A 12,820-nucleotide genomic window follows, 5' to 3' on the forward strand; every position below is an offset into this window, starting at 1 on the left:
TGCTTTGGTGGAGAGGTTTTTAAAAAACATGTTTCTTGTGCTTGGAATTTTTTGAGCATTTTGAATTTGTGAGTAACAGTTCTCAAAAAGTTTGGAAAAGTTTTAGCTGTTACTTCTCCACATTTTCTTTTCTGTCTCCTGCCTTTCTCCTCTCCTTTGGGGCTTTAATTATATATTAGGCCACTTGAAATTGTTTCAAAGATCAAAGCATTGTTAGATTTCCAAAAATTCTTTTTTCTCTTGTTTTATTTTAGATAGTTTTTGTTATCATGTATCCAAGTTTGCTAGTCTTTGTTCTGCAATGTAGTTAAATCCGGTTTTATAATTTTCTCCTTTCTTAACTTTTCAAGCATATGTGTTATAGTTTTTCTGCAGGTTTTAATGTCCTCATTTGTTAATTCTAACCTGTGTCAAGACTGTCAGTTTCAACTGACTAATTGTTCTCCTCATTAAGAACCGTATTTTCCTGCTTTTTTACGTACCTGGTAACTTTCTATTGGATGCCAAACATTGTTAATTTTCCCTTATTGGATGCTGAATATTTTTCCTTTTTATTTACTTTAAATTCTACTTTAAGTTCTGGGATACATGTGTTGAATGTGCCGGTTTGTTACATAGGTACACATGTACCATGGTGGTTTGCTGCACCTATCAACCCGTTATCTAGGTTTTAAGCTCTACATGCATTAGGTATTTGTCCTAACGCTCTCCCTCACCTTTCCCTCGATCCCCCTGACAGTCCCCGGTGTGTGATGTTCCCCTCCCTGTGTCCATGTCTTCTCATTGTTCAGCTACCACTTGTGAGTGAGAACATGCAGTGTTTGGTTTTCTGTTACCATGTTAGTTTGCTGAGGATGATAGTTTCCAGCTTCATTCATGTCCCTGCAAAGGTCATTAACTCATTCTTTTTTATGGCTATTCCTATAAATATTCCTGAGCATTGTTCTGGAATGCAGTTAAGTTACTTAAAACAATTTGAGCCTTTCAGATTATTTTTGCTTTTCAGATTATTAGACAGGATCAGAGCAGTGGTCAAACCGGGGCTAATTGTTTTCCACTCTTGAGGCAGACCTGTGTGCTTTATATATACTTAGTATACTCCCTAGGAAGCATAGAGTTTTCCAATCTGACTGTGGTAATAAGCACTATTCCCAGCCCTGTGTGCACATTAGACCCGGTTATCTTTATTCCTTTCAGGTGGTTCTTTCCCTAGTCACCGGTTCTTCACATGCATGCACAAATAAGTGCTCTGCTGAATACTCAAAGGGGACCCTCTGCATATTGGTAGGGTTCTCTTTGTGTAGCTCTCTGATCTCCCCTACATTGCCCCATGAATTTTAACCAGTTTGGTCTACTTGAACTCTCAGCTTTATCTTCTCAACTCAGGGACTCTTCCAGGTTCCTCCTCATTCCCCATTCCTTTATTGTGCCACTTGAAAATTATCTCAATGCATTAACATAATGCATTTGTAGTCTCATCTCATTCGTTTCCCATCTCTCAAGGATACTGTACATTGTGTGATGTCTGGTATCTTGAAACTATTGTTTCATTTTTATTGTTTATATTTTTGGTTTATGTTTCTGTTCCTCCCATTGTGGCTAGGAATGAAAGTCTTCCCTTCATTAGATTTTCTATTCCCACAGTGCCTAGAGCAGTGCTAATTAAATGTCTGTTAAATGAAAAAGTTTATGATGATGGTATGTCTTTGTGTTTCTAATATTAACATCATGAGATATTTTATTAATTAGAGACAATTGGAACCAAAAATAGTATTCATTTGCAGAATAAAACCTAAGAGCTAAGACATGCTTCTACCAGTGCATATTGGTACAATATTCACACCTCATTAGGCAGAATTTCATAGAAACTTGCGTACAGCATTTCTGCATGCAACATGAAGAGAAAGACTTCTCTCCTCTGAGGAAAATTTTTACGGGAAAATGAGCTGCATTAGTCTTGCTTTTCCTCCCTGTTTCATGTTAATAGCAGTTATACATCTGGAACAAAAAGGAAGCAGAGCTTAATGAATTTTCCCAGGATCTAGCACATGAAAAATACCCAAGTTAGCAAAATGGGAATAGACTTTGCTCAATTACTGCACTACATTCTTCACATATATGCAAGTCAGACTATAACAGGTACCACCATTTTTCTTACTCTCTTTCTTTTCTCAGTCCCAGCAACCTTTTCTAACTTTGTAAGGGGAGTTACTTCCAATCTGTTAATATATAAAAGGGATGTGAGATTCTATGCGAGCTATATAGCCTGAATTAAAATTGTGGTCTAATCTTCTAATACATCTTTCTAGTCATAAGGGTATTAGATCAGTAGATATGGTAATTGTGACTAAACTCAACCTTACACAGAGAAGCCTCAGCAGGCTCTGTTATGAGCAGGAAGCAGATCTATAGCCATGTCCTTCATTGTGGTAATAATAGGTACAATGTTTACTTAACTAGAACCTATGGGGATTTTGGCCTCATATTGCTAAAGAAATAACTAGTGCTAATATTTGCAAAAAAAGATTCCAAGTTTTACTTTTCTTTTTTACTGTGCTATATCTGTCCTCACACTTGGTGGGGGGAAGATATTTTATTGAAACCCTTTGGCTATAAGCAAAGAATAGACAATGCTGTTTTAGAATGTGTTGGGAGAGTGGCCTGTTACCTGCTCACAGCAGGGAGGAACAGCTGTTACCTATATTTTTAAGTAAAAATTCTGTGAGCTACTTAGCTTCAAAAGGTCTTGAGGTTCAACGTCTCTGGAAGTCTTATGGTACCACAGCATGACTGTCTCAGGGAGTGCAGATAGTCCAGCCATAACTCTCTCAAAATGTCAGTTACCTTTTTGGGTTTGCTATTATAGGCTCAGCTGGAAGCAGCTTGCTGGTTTGACTGAAACATCAGACTTTAAGGAATTCTTTTGTTATGCCTTCCATAGGTCATCATTGACAATCAGGAGGTGTTGTTCAGAGAAACTAGTTAGCTGGCAAAATAAATTAATGATGCTTTCCTTGGGTCCATTAAACAAGACCCCCACCTTTTGACCCGAGAATCTTCTGAAGGTTAATCATAAAAATGCTCAAGGAGAATGGTCTCTGGAGTGTGTGTGTCGGGGGGTAATGAGAGTTATTGAATAAAGACAAACTGTTGACTCAGTGCCTCCAGACTTAGTCCTCTCTTGGGGTTTTAGTTGCTACTGCAATGCCTTCTTCTATTCATCAACTCTATAAGTATCTGTTGAGTGCATCCTATGTAACATTTTACCTGGTGCTGGTGATCATGGTGACAACACAGATCTGGCCCCTGCCTTCATGGAGCTTACTATCAAACAGAAGTAATAGATAGGTTACAAGTAATGAATTTCAGTTGTGACAAGTGTTGTGGAAGAGAAATATAAGGTGTTATGACCTCCTAGAACAAAGGAAAATAACACAGTCCGACAGAGTCTGGGGTGGGAATGGCCACAGTCTCCCTGAAAAAGTACCACTTTGGCTGAATTTTGTGTAATGCGTAGGAGTCAGCCAGATGACAGTGATGTCTTTCTTCCTTTCCCACCTGGGTGGCATGAGTAGAAGATGTCTGAAGAAACTGTCATTTATACCAGAGAAGGAGTTGTATGTACAGGAGAAGGACAGGGTCTGAGTATTGGACATCAGTTGGTCAGTCTCATTAGTTGAGTGGAAGCCAAGGACTGAGCTCCACATTAAGTGAAAGAAGGTGGGAACAAAGCGACATATGAGTTAACTGAATGCCCACTCTGTGCCCAGCACAAAGATGAAACTTGTACAAGTTTTCTTATTTGTAAGAACTACATTATGATGTAGCTACAATTATCCCCACTTGATCAATGAGGAAAATAAAGCACGGAGAGTTAAGGCCCTCATTCCATGTTCACAGATAACAAGTGGGATTGATAGGATTCGAACCCAGATGTCCAGTTACTCTATGTTGCCTCTCACATCCACAAAGAAAATAGGGTATCATGGTATCTCATGGTGGTTTTGATTTGCATTTCTCTGATGGCCAGTGATGATGAGCATTTTTTCATGTGTCTTTTGGCTGCATAAATGTCTTCTTTTGAGAAGTGTCTGTTCATATCCTTCACCCACTTGTTGATGGGGTTGTTTGTTTTTTTCTTGTAAATTTGTTTGTGTTCTTTGTAGATTCTGGATATTAGCTCTTTGTCAGATGAGTAGATGGCAAAAATTTCCTCCCATTCTGTAGGTTGCCTGTTCACTCTGATGGTAGTTTCTTTTGCTGTGCAGAAGCTCTTTAGTTTAATTAGATCCCATTTGTCAATTTTGGCTTTTGTTGCCATTGCTTTTGGTGTTTTAGACATGAAGTCCTTGCCCATGCCCATGTCCTGAATGGTATTGCCTAGGTTTTTTTCTAGGGTTTTTATGGTTTTAGGTCTAACATTTAAGTCTTTAATCCATCTTGCATTAATTTTTGTATAAGGTGTAAGGAAGGGATCCAGTTTCAGCTTTCTACATATGGCTAGCCAGTTTTCCCAGCACCATTTATTAAATAGGGAATCCTTTCCCCATTTCTTGTTTTTGTCAGGTTTGTCAAAGATCAGATAGTTGTAGATGTGTGGCATTATTTCTGAGGGCTCTGTTCTGTTCCATTGTTCTATATCTCTGTTTTGGTACCAGTACTATTCTGTTTTGTTTATTGTAGATTATGTTAGAATGGCGATCATTGAAAAGTCAGGAAACAACAGGTGCTGGAGAGGATGTGGAGAAACAGGAACACTTTTACACCGTTGGTGGGACTGTAAACTAGTTCAACCATTGTGGAAGTCAGTGTGGCAATTCCTCAGGGATCTCGAACTAGAAATACCATTTGACCCAGCCATCCCATTACTGGGTATATACCCAAAGGATTATAAATCATGCTGTTATAAAGACACACGCACACGTATGTTTATTGCGGCACTATTCACAATAGCAAAGACTTGGAACCAACCCAAATGTCCATCAATGATAGACTGGATTAAGAAAATGTGGCACATATACACCATGGAATACTATGCAGCCATAAAAAAGGATGAGTTCATGTCCTTTGTAGGGACATGGATGAAGTTGGAAACCATCATTCTCAGCAAACTATCACAAGGACAAAAAACCAAACACCGCATGTTCTCACTTATAGGTGGGAATTGAACAATGAGAACACATAGACACAGGAAGGGGAACATCACACACTGGGGACTGTTGTGTGGTGCGGGGAGGGGGGAAGGATAGCATTAGGAGATATACCTAATGTAAATGACGAGTTAATGGGTGCAGCACACCAACATGGCACGTGTATATTTATGTAACAAACCTGCACGTTGTGCACCTGTACCCTAAAACTTAAAGTATAATAGAAAACAAAGAAAATAGGGTATCATATTAGGTCCCAGATTGATGGACATAGTTTAAATTCCCAAAGGAGAATAATAGTCACATAACTGCTAATTTATTGCATTTTCCGCACTAGATGGAAAGTGCCATCGGGGCAGAGGCCACATCTGCCTTCGTTTGGTTTCTCTATGCACTGTGCCTAGCACATTGTAGGTAAGTAGAAGACACTCCATAAATATTTTTCATTTAGGTAGATGCAATGGCAGACCTGACAGTCTAGGAGTGAAGAAACATCTGTAAACATATAATGGTAATACAATGTAGGAGATGATACTGTTAGGAGAAATTCATCTGGCTGGGTGCGGTGGCTCACACCTGTAATCCCAGCACTTTGGGAGGCCATGGCAGGTGAATCATCTGAGGTCAAGAGTTCGAGAGCAACCTGGCCAACATGGTGAAACCCTGTCTCTACTAAAAATACAAAAATTAGCTGGGTATGGTGGCTCACGCTTGTAATCCCAGCCATTCAAGAGGCTGAGACACGAGAAGCACTTGAATGAGACACAAGAAGCACTTGAACCAGGGAGGCGGAGGTTGCAGTGAGCCGAGATGGTGCCACTGCACTCCAGCCTGGATGACAGAGCCAGACTCTGTCTGAAAAAGAAAAAAAAAAAAGATTAATCTATACTGCTGTGGAATTTCACAAGACGGAGACCTCTCTTCTTCTGACTGGAGGAATCAGGAAATTCTTCATGGCATTGAGACTCAGTCTCTAAAACAGTGAGACTTAGGTGAACATAGATGAGTACAAGGTGCATGCACAATAAAGACACAGGATAATCAAACATTCAAAGACTGGAAATCTAAGATCATGTATAGAGAACAGCAAGGAACTTAGTTTGGCTAAAATATAGTGTGGTATGAAAGGAAATTCTGGAAGGGAAATTTTGACTGAAAAACCTCCAGACTCTAAGGAACTTAGAGTTTGATTGGTGAGAGATGTGACTGTGAATTAACACAGTAGAGGAAAGAAGATGATAGATGTTCTGGATATCTGTTGCAGCATAACAAACCACCCAAAACTTAGACACTTAAAATGACAATGACTATTTATTTAGCTCACAAGTCTGCAATTTGGCCAGGGTTCAGCAGGGGAAGTCTGTTTTACAGGCAGGAACTGGAGTGGTTCAAAGGTGGGAGTGAGGCCCATTCTTGTCAGAAGGAGGTTGATGTAAGCTCATAGCTGGGACCTCAACTCCTCAGTGGGGCTGTCAGTGGGCATACCTACCCATGGCCTCTCCATGTGCCAGAGGCTTCCTCACAGGGTGGAGGCTGGGTTTAAAGTGCAAGCACCTTAAAGAGGATGAGGTGGAAGCTGTTACCATTTTGTAACTTAACTTCGGAAGTCACATAGTGTCACTTTGTTTTTAGTCACTGGCCTACCCAGATTCAGGAGAATGGGAAGACTGTCAACATCATACAGTACACACAGCAGATGGGATGGGATATGCTGGTGCAGCCATCTTTGGAAAATACAATTTGAAGATGCGTTCTATTGTAAATCTATTAGGTACTATGGGGTAAACAGAGATACAAACGATCTGCCCTTTTTCCAGAGTTGTGTGCAATCTATTGATGACAGGGAATGAGATAGGGTAAGGGGGCAGGGGAAAGAAAGCCACACACTGGGTAATAGTAAGAATCCCTATGTGGTAAGTGCTTGTTCAGGTTGCACTGATCATGCTGATGAGAGGAAGAATCCACTCTCATTTACTCACTGACTTGCACAAACAAGCCTGTATGTTTAAAATGCTCAATCCAAGATTTAGTGAACAATAAAATCTGCTGTTGAAACAAGGAATAGAAGTACATCAATCCACTTCTAAAAAGTCTCTGGGCAAGTACTATTTGCTATTTACTAGACCAGATTCAATTGTGTAAAACTTTTGGGATCCTAAGCCAATATTCCTAAACCCATGTGTGCATCTTCAGAGTCAGGTAGAAGGTACAGAGAAACCCTTCCAGTAGGTGCACAGATACGGTGCTCAAATATCTGAGCAGCGGTGGTCTGTTATTTTCCATGTAACTTCAAATCCTGCAAGTGTCGATACAGTTTTCTTTGTGGTAGTAAGTCCAGTTCAAATTATTCCATAATTTCTTTCTCTCTCTCATGCTGTCTCTCACTCATTCTAATGTAAGCTGAGCTGACAGCCAGAGAAATCAGGAGAATACTTACAGGTCTACTAGAAATAACAACGGAAGGAAGAAATGATTGGATGAGTGTGCATTTGTCAGCTTTGGACAGAACTGGGGCAGAGGTGCCTCTGAAGGTGAGAAGACGACCAAGGGGAGCAGTCTGGCAGGAGAGGTCCACTGGGAGAAGGCATCGCTGTGTTTAACACAAGCATCCAGTTCCTTGGTAGCCCAAGTCACTGTGCACTGGAGCACATTTAAAACAAATATGAGAAAAATCCTGACCCCAAGTTGGATACTCTCTCAGCTAATCGCAGAGCTCAGGTGGGTTCAGTTCAGCTACTATTCAGGCCTTGCCTTTGTTATGCTCCTTTACTCTCACCCAGTCAGCAAAGCCTCCCTCCTGACTGGATTGTCTGTTGTGGCCTGTGTGGCTGTACTCTGTTGGGAGCATCAATTTGCTGCTCTCTGGGAGCTTACTGGATGCCCTGCCTGCATTGCAGGAATCACTGTTCCCCCCCACCTGAGTAGAGGGTGGCCCTTACCCAGTGACGTCTTCCTTCCCTTTGCACATGGTCCCTTCATTTATGCCTGAAATGGCAGATTCTTCCTTGCATGTCTTCCAAAGACATGGCACCTGCAGGCCTCTTTTTTTAGTTCACTGGTTGTCCTGCTCCCACTGCCGTGAGTATGACCACTTATATCCCTCCACACATTGTTTCATGAGAATATGACAGGAGAGAAGGGGATTATAATGAACAGAGATTCTTTTCCCCAATAAAGCAGAGAAAAAAGTAATACTTTCCATCACCTCTCGACTCTACATGTGTTTGTGATCAGACAATAATCACCTACCCTTCTAGTAGGGAGTGGCATCTGCATGCCATTCCATTGTCCAGGGCATATCTTTGGAGTTATCTACCCAACAAGATGCCTCTAGTCTACCAGCTAGACTTCCTGTCTCTAGTCTTCTCTTACTCCATTCCTTCCCTACAGTATTTCCAGGATGACATGTAAGTGATATAAATCTCAATTTACTCATCTAGTTCAGACATTTGAATGAATCTCCATTGCCCTCAGAATAAACTCCAGACTACTAAATAGGGACACAGGTCCTTAGTAAACCGGCCTCAATTCTGCTTCAACCTTAATAGATGAAGTAAGTTCTTTGAAGATAGAGACTATGCCAAGTTCTTGTTCACCATTACATTCCAGTACTCAGAACAGCACTTGACACACAGGACGTTCTCAATACGTTGTTGTTAAATGGATGGATGACTTAACTATGGCAAAGTCAAACTTCTGAAGGCATTCCTTGGATGCCTTCAGAAGTATGACTTTGAGGCTTTTTATTTTTTTTTTGAGACGGAGTCTCGCTCTGTCACCCAGGCTGGGCTGGAATACAGTGGGGTGATCTTGGCTCATTGCAACCTCTGCCTCCCAGGTTCAAGCAATTATCCTGCCTCAGTCTCCTGAGTAGCTGGGATTACAGGTGCACACCATGACATCCACTAATTTTTGTATGTCTAGTAGAGACGGGGTTTCACCATGTTGGCCAGGCTGGTCTCAAACACCTGACCTCAGGTGATCTGCCTGCCTCAGCCTCCCAAAGTGCTCGGATTACAAGTGTGAGTCACTGCACCTGGCCACTTTGAGGCCTTTTGTCTTAGTCCATTTATGTTGCTGTAAAGGAATACTGAGTTCGGGTAATTTATAAAGAAAAGAGTAATTTTTTTTCATTCCAACTTTTAATTTAGGTTCCAGGAGTACATATGCAGGTTTGTTACATAGGTGAATTGCATGTCATGGAAGTTTTATGTACAGATTATTTTGTCATCCAGATAATCAGCATAATACCTGATAGGGAATTTTTCAATCCTCACCCTACTATCACCCTCCACCCTCAAGTAGGCCTTGGTGTCTACTGTTTACTTCTTTGTGTCCATGAGTACCCAGTTTTCAGCTCAAACTTATAAGTGAGAATATGCAGTATTTAGTTTTATGTTCTCCTTAGGATAATGGCCTCCAGCTTCATCAGTGTCACTGCAAAGGACATAATTTCATTCTTTTTTATGGCTGCATAGTATTCCATGCTGTATATGTACCATATTTGCTTTATGCAGTGCACCATTGATGGGCATCTAGGTTGATTCTATGTCTTTGCTATTTTGTATAGTGCTGTGATTAACATACACATGCATGTGTCTTTATGGTAGAACAGTTTATACTCCTTTGGTTATATACCCAGTGGTGGGTGATAGGATTGCTGGGTTGAATGCTAGTTCTACTTTAAGTTTTTTTTTTTTTTGAAAAATCACTAGACTGCTTTCCACCGTGGCTTAACTAATTTACACTCCCACCCAGCAGTGTATAAACATTCCATTTTCTCTGCAACCTTGCTACAATCTGCTATTTTTTCCTTTAATGATAGCCACTCTTACTCTTGTGAGACAGTATCTCATTGTGGCTTGGATTTGCATTACCCTAATGATTAGGGATACTCAGCATTTGTTCATGTATTTGTTGGCCATGTGTATGTCTTTTGAAAGAAGCCCTTTGCCCATTTTTTAAATGAGGTTGGTTGGTTGTTGCTTGTTGATTTGTTTAAGTTCCTTGTAGATTCTGGATATTAGAGCTTTATCAGATGCATAGTTTGCAAATATTTTATCCCTTTCTGTAGGTTGTCTGTTTACTCTGTTGATTTTTTTGTTTATTTGTTTTTGTTGTTTTGTTTTTGTTTTTGTTTGGCTGTACAGAAGCTCTTTAGTTTAATTAGGTTCCACTTGTCCATTTTCGACGTGGGTTTTGTTGCAATTGCTTTTTGAGTCTTTATCACGAAGTCTTTGCTAGGGCTGATGTCCAGAACAGCATTTCCTGTATTTTCTTCTAGGTTTATTATAGTTTTAGGTTTTACATTAAGTCTTTAAACCATCTTGAGTTGATTTTTGTATCAGTGAAAGGTAGGAGTCCAGTTTCAGTCTTCTGCATATAGTTAGCCAGTTATACCTGCACCATTTTTTGAACAGAGAGTTCTTTCCCTATTTGTTTTTGTCATCTATGTCAAAGATCAGATGGTTGTAAGTGTGCAGATTTATTTCTGGGTTCGTGAATCTGTTTCATTGGTCTATGTGTCTGTTTTCATACCAGTACCATGCTGTTTTAGTTACTGTAGCCTTATAGTATAGCTTGAAGTCAGGTGGTGTGATGAATCCAGCTTTGTTCTTTTTGCTTCAGCTTTGGCTATTCAGACTCTCTTTTGGTTCTCAGTGAATTTTGTAATAGTTTTTTTCTAATTCTGTGAATAATGTCATGATAGTTTGATAGGTCATTGATAATTTGATGGAATAACATTGAATCTGTACATTTATTTGGGCAGTATGGCCATTTTAACAATAATCATTGTTCCTATCCGTGAATATGGGATGTTTTTCCATTTGCTTGTGTTGTCTGATTTCTTTCAGCAGTGTTTTGTAATTCTCATTGTAGAGATATTTCACTTCCCTGGGTACCTGTATTCCTAGGTATTTTATTCTTTTTGTGGCTATTGGGAATGGGATTGCATTCTTGATTTCACTCTCAGCTTGGACATTGTTGGTATACAGAAATGCTACTGATTTTTTGCATTTATTTTTTATTCTGAAACTTAGCTGAAGTTGTTTATCAGATTTAGGAGCCTTTGAGCAGAGACTGTGGGGTTTTCTAGGCCTAAAATCATATCATCTGTGAAGAGAGATAGTTTGACTTCCTCTTTTCCTATTTGGATGCTCCTTATTTCTTTCCCTTGCTTGATTGTTCTGGCTACACTTCCAGTACTATGTTGAGTAGGAGTGGTGATGGTGGGCATCCTTGTCTTGTTGTGGCTCTCAAGGGGAATGGTTCCAGTTTTTATGTGTTCAGTATTATGTTGACTGTGGATTTATCATAGATGGCTGTTATTAATTTGAGGAATAGTCCTTTAATATTTAGTTTCTTGAGAGCTTTACCATGAAATGACTTTAAATTTTATCAAAAGCCTTTTCTGTGTCTGTTCAGATAATTATATAGTTTTTAGTTTTAGTTCCGTTTATGTGATGAATCACATTTATTGATCATTAGCATATGTTGAGCCAACCTTGCATCCCAGGGATGAAGCCTGCTTGATTGTGGTGGATTACCTTTTCGATGTGCTGCTGGATTTGGTTTGCTAGTATTTTGTTGAGGATTTTTGCATCTCTGTTCATCAGGGATATTGGACTGAAGTTTTCTTTTTTCACTGTGCTCTCTGCCAGGTTTTGGAATCAGAATGATGCTGGCCTCATAGAATGAGTGAGGGAGGAGCTCCTTCTCCTTGAATTTTTGGAATAGTTTCTGTAGAATTGGTACCAGCTCTTCATTATATGTCTGGTAGAATTTGACTGTGAATCTGTCTGGTACAGGGCTTTTTCTAGTTGGTAATGTTTTTTTTTTTTTTTTTTTTTTACTACCGATTTAATTTTGGAACTTGTTATTGGTCTGTTCAGGGTTTCAATTTCTTCTCGGTTCAGTCTTGGAAGCTTGTATATTTCCGGGGATTTATCCATTTGTTCTTGGTTTTCCAGTTTGTTTGCATGAAGAGATTCATAATAGTTGCTGAGAAATTTTTGCATTTCTATGGGTTTGGTGGTAATGTTCTCTTTGTCATTTCTAATTGTGCTTATTTGCATCCTCTCTCTTTTTTATTAGCCTAGCTAGTGGTCTATCAATTTTATTTCTTTTTTCAAATAACCAACTTTTGATTTCTTTTGCATGATTTTTCTCATTTCCATTGTGTTCAGTCTAGCTCTGATTTCAGTTGTATCTTTTCTTTTGCTAGCTTTGGGGTTGGTTTGCTCTTGTTTTCCTAGTTCCTCTAGCTGTGATGTTAGGTTATTTGAGATATTTCTAACTTTTTGATTGGCTGTTTAGCACTATCAGCTTTCCACTTAACATAGCTTTAGCTGTGTCCCAAAGATTCTGGTATGTTGTATCTTTGTTTTTATTATTTTCAAAGAGTTTCTTGATTTCTGCCTTAATTTCATTATTTACTCAAAGTCATTCAGGAGCAGATTGCTTAATTTCCATTTAATTGTATGGTTTTGGAAACTTCTTGGTATTGATTTCTGTTTTTATTGCACTGTGGTCTGAGAGGGTGGTTGATATAATTTCAGGTTTTTTGAATTTGTTGAGAATTGTTGAGCATGTGGTCAATGTTAGAGGATGTGCCATGTGTATATGAGAAAAATGTATATTCTGTTGTTATTGCATGGAGTGTTCTGGAG

Source organism: Nomascus leucogenys, chromosome 15 (assembly GCF_006542625.1).
Source record: "Nomascus leucogenys isolate Asia chromosome 15, Asia_NLE_v1, whole genome shotgun sequence".
NCBI classification, from domain to species: domain Eukaryota; kingdom Metazoa; phylum Chordata; class Mammalia; order Primates; family Hylobatidae; genus Nomascus; species Nomascus leucogenys.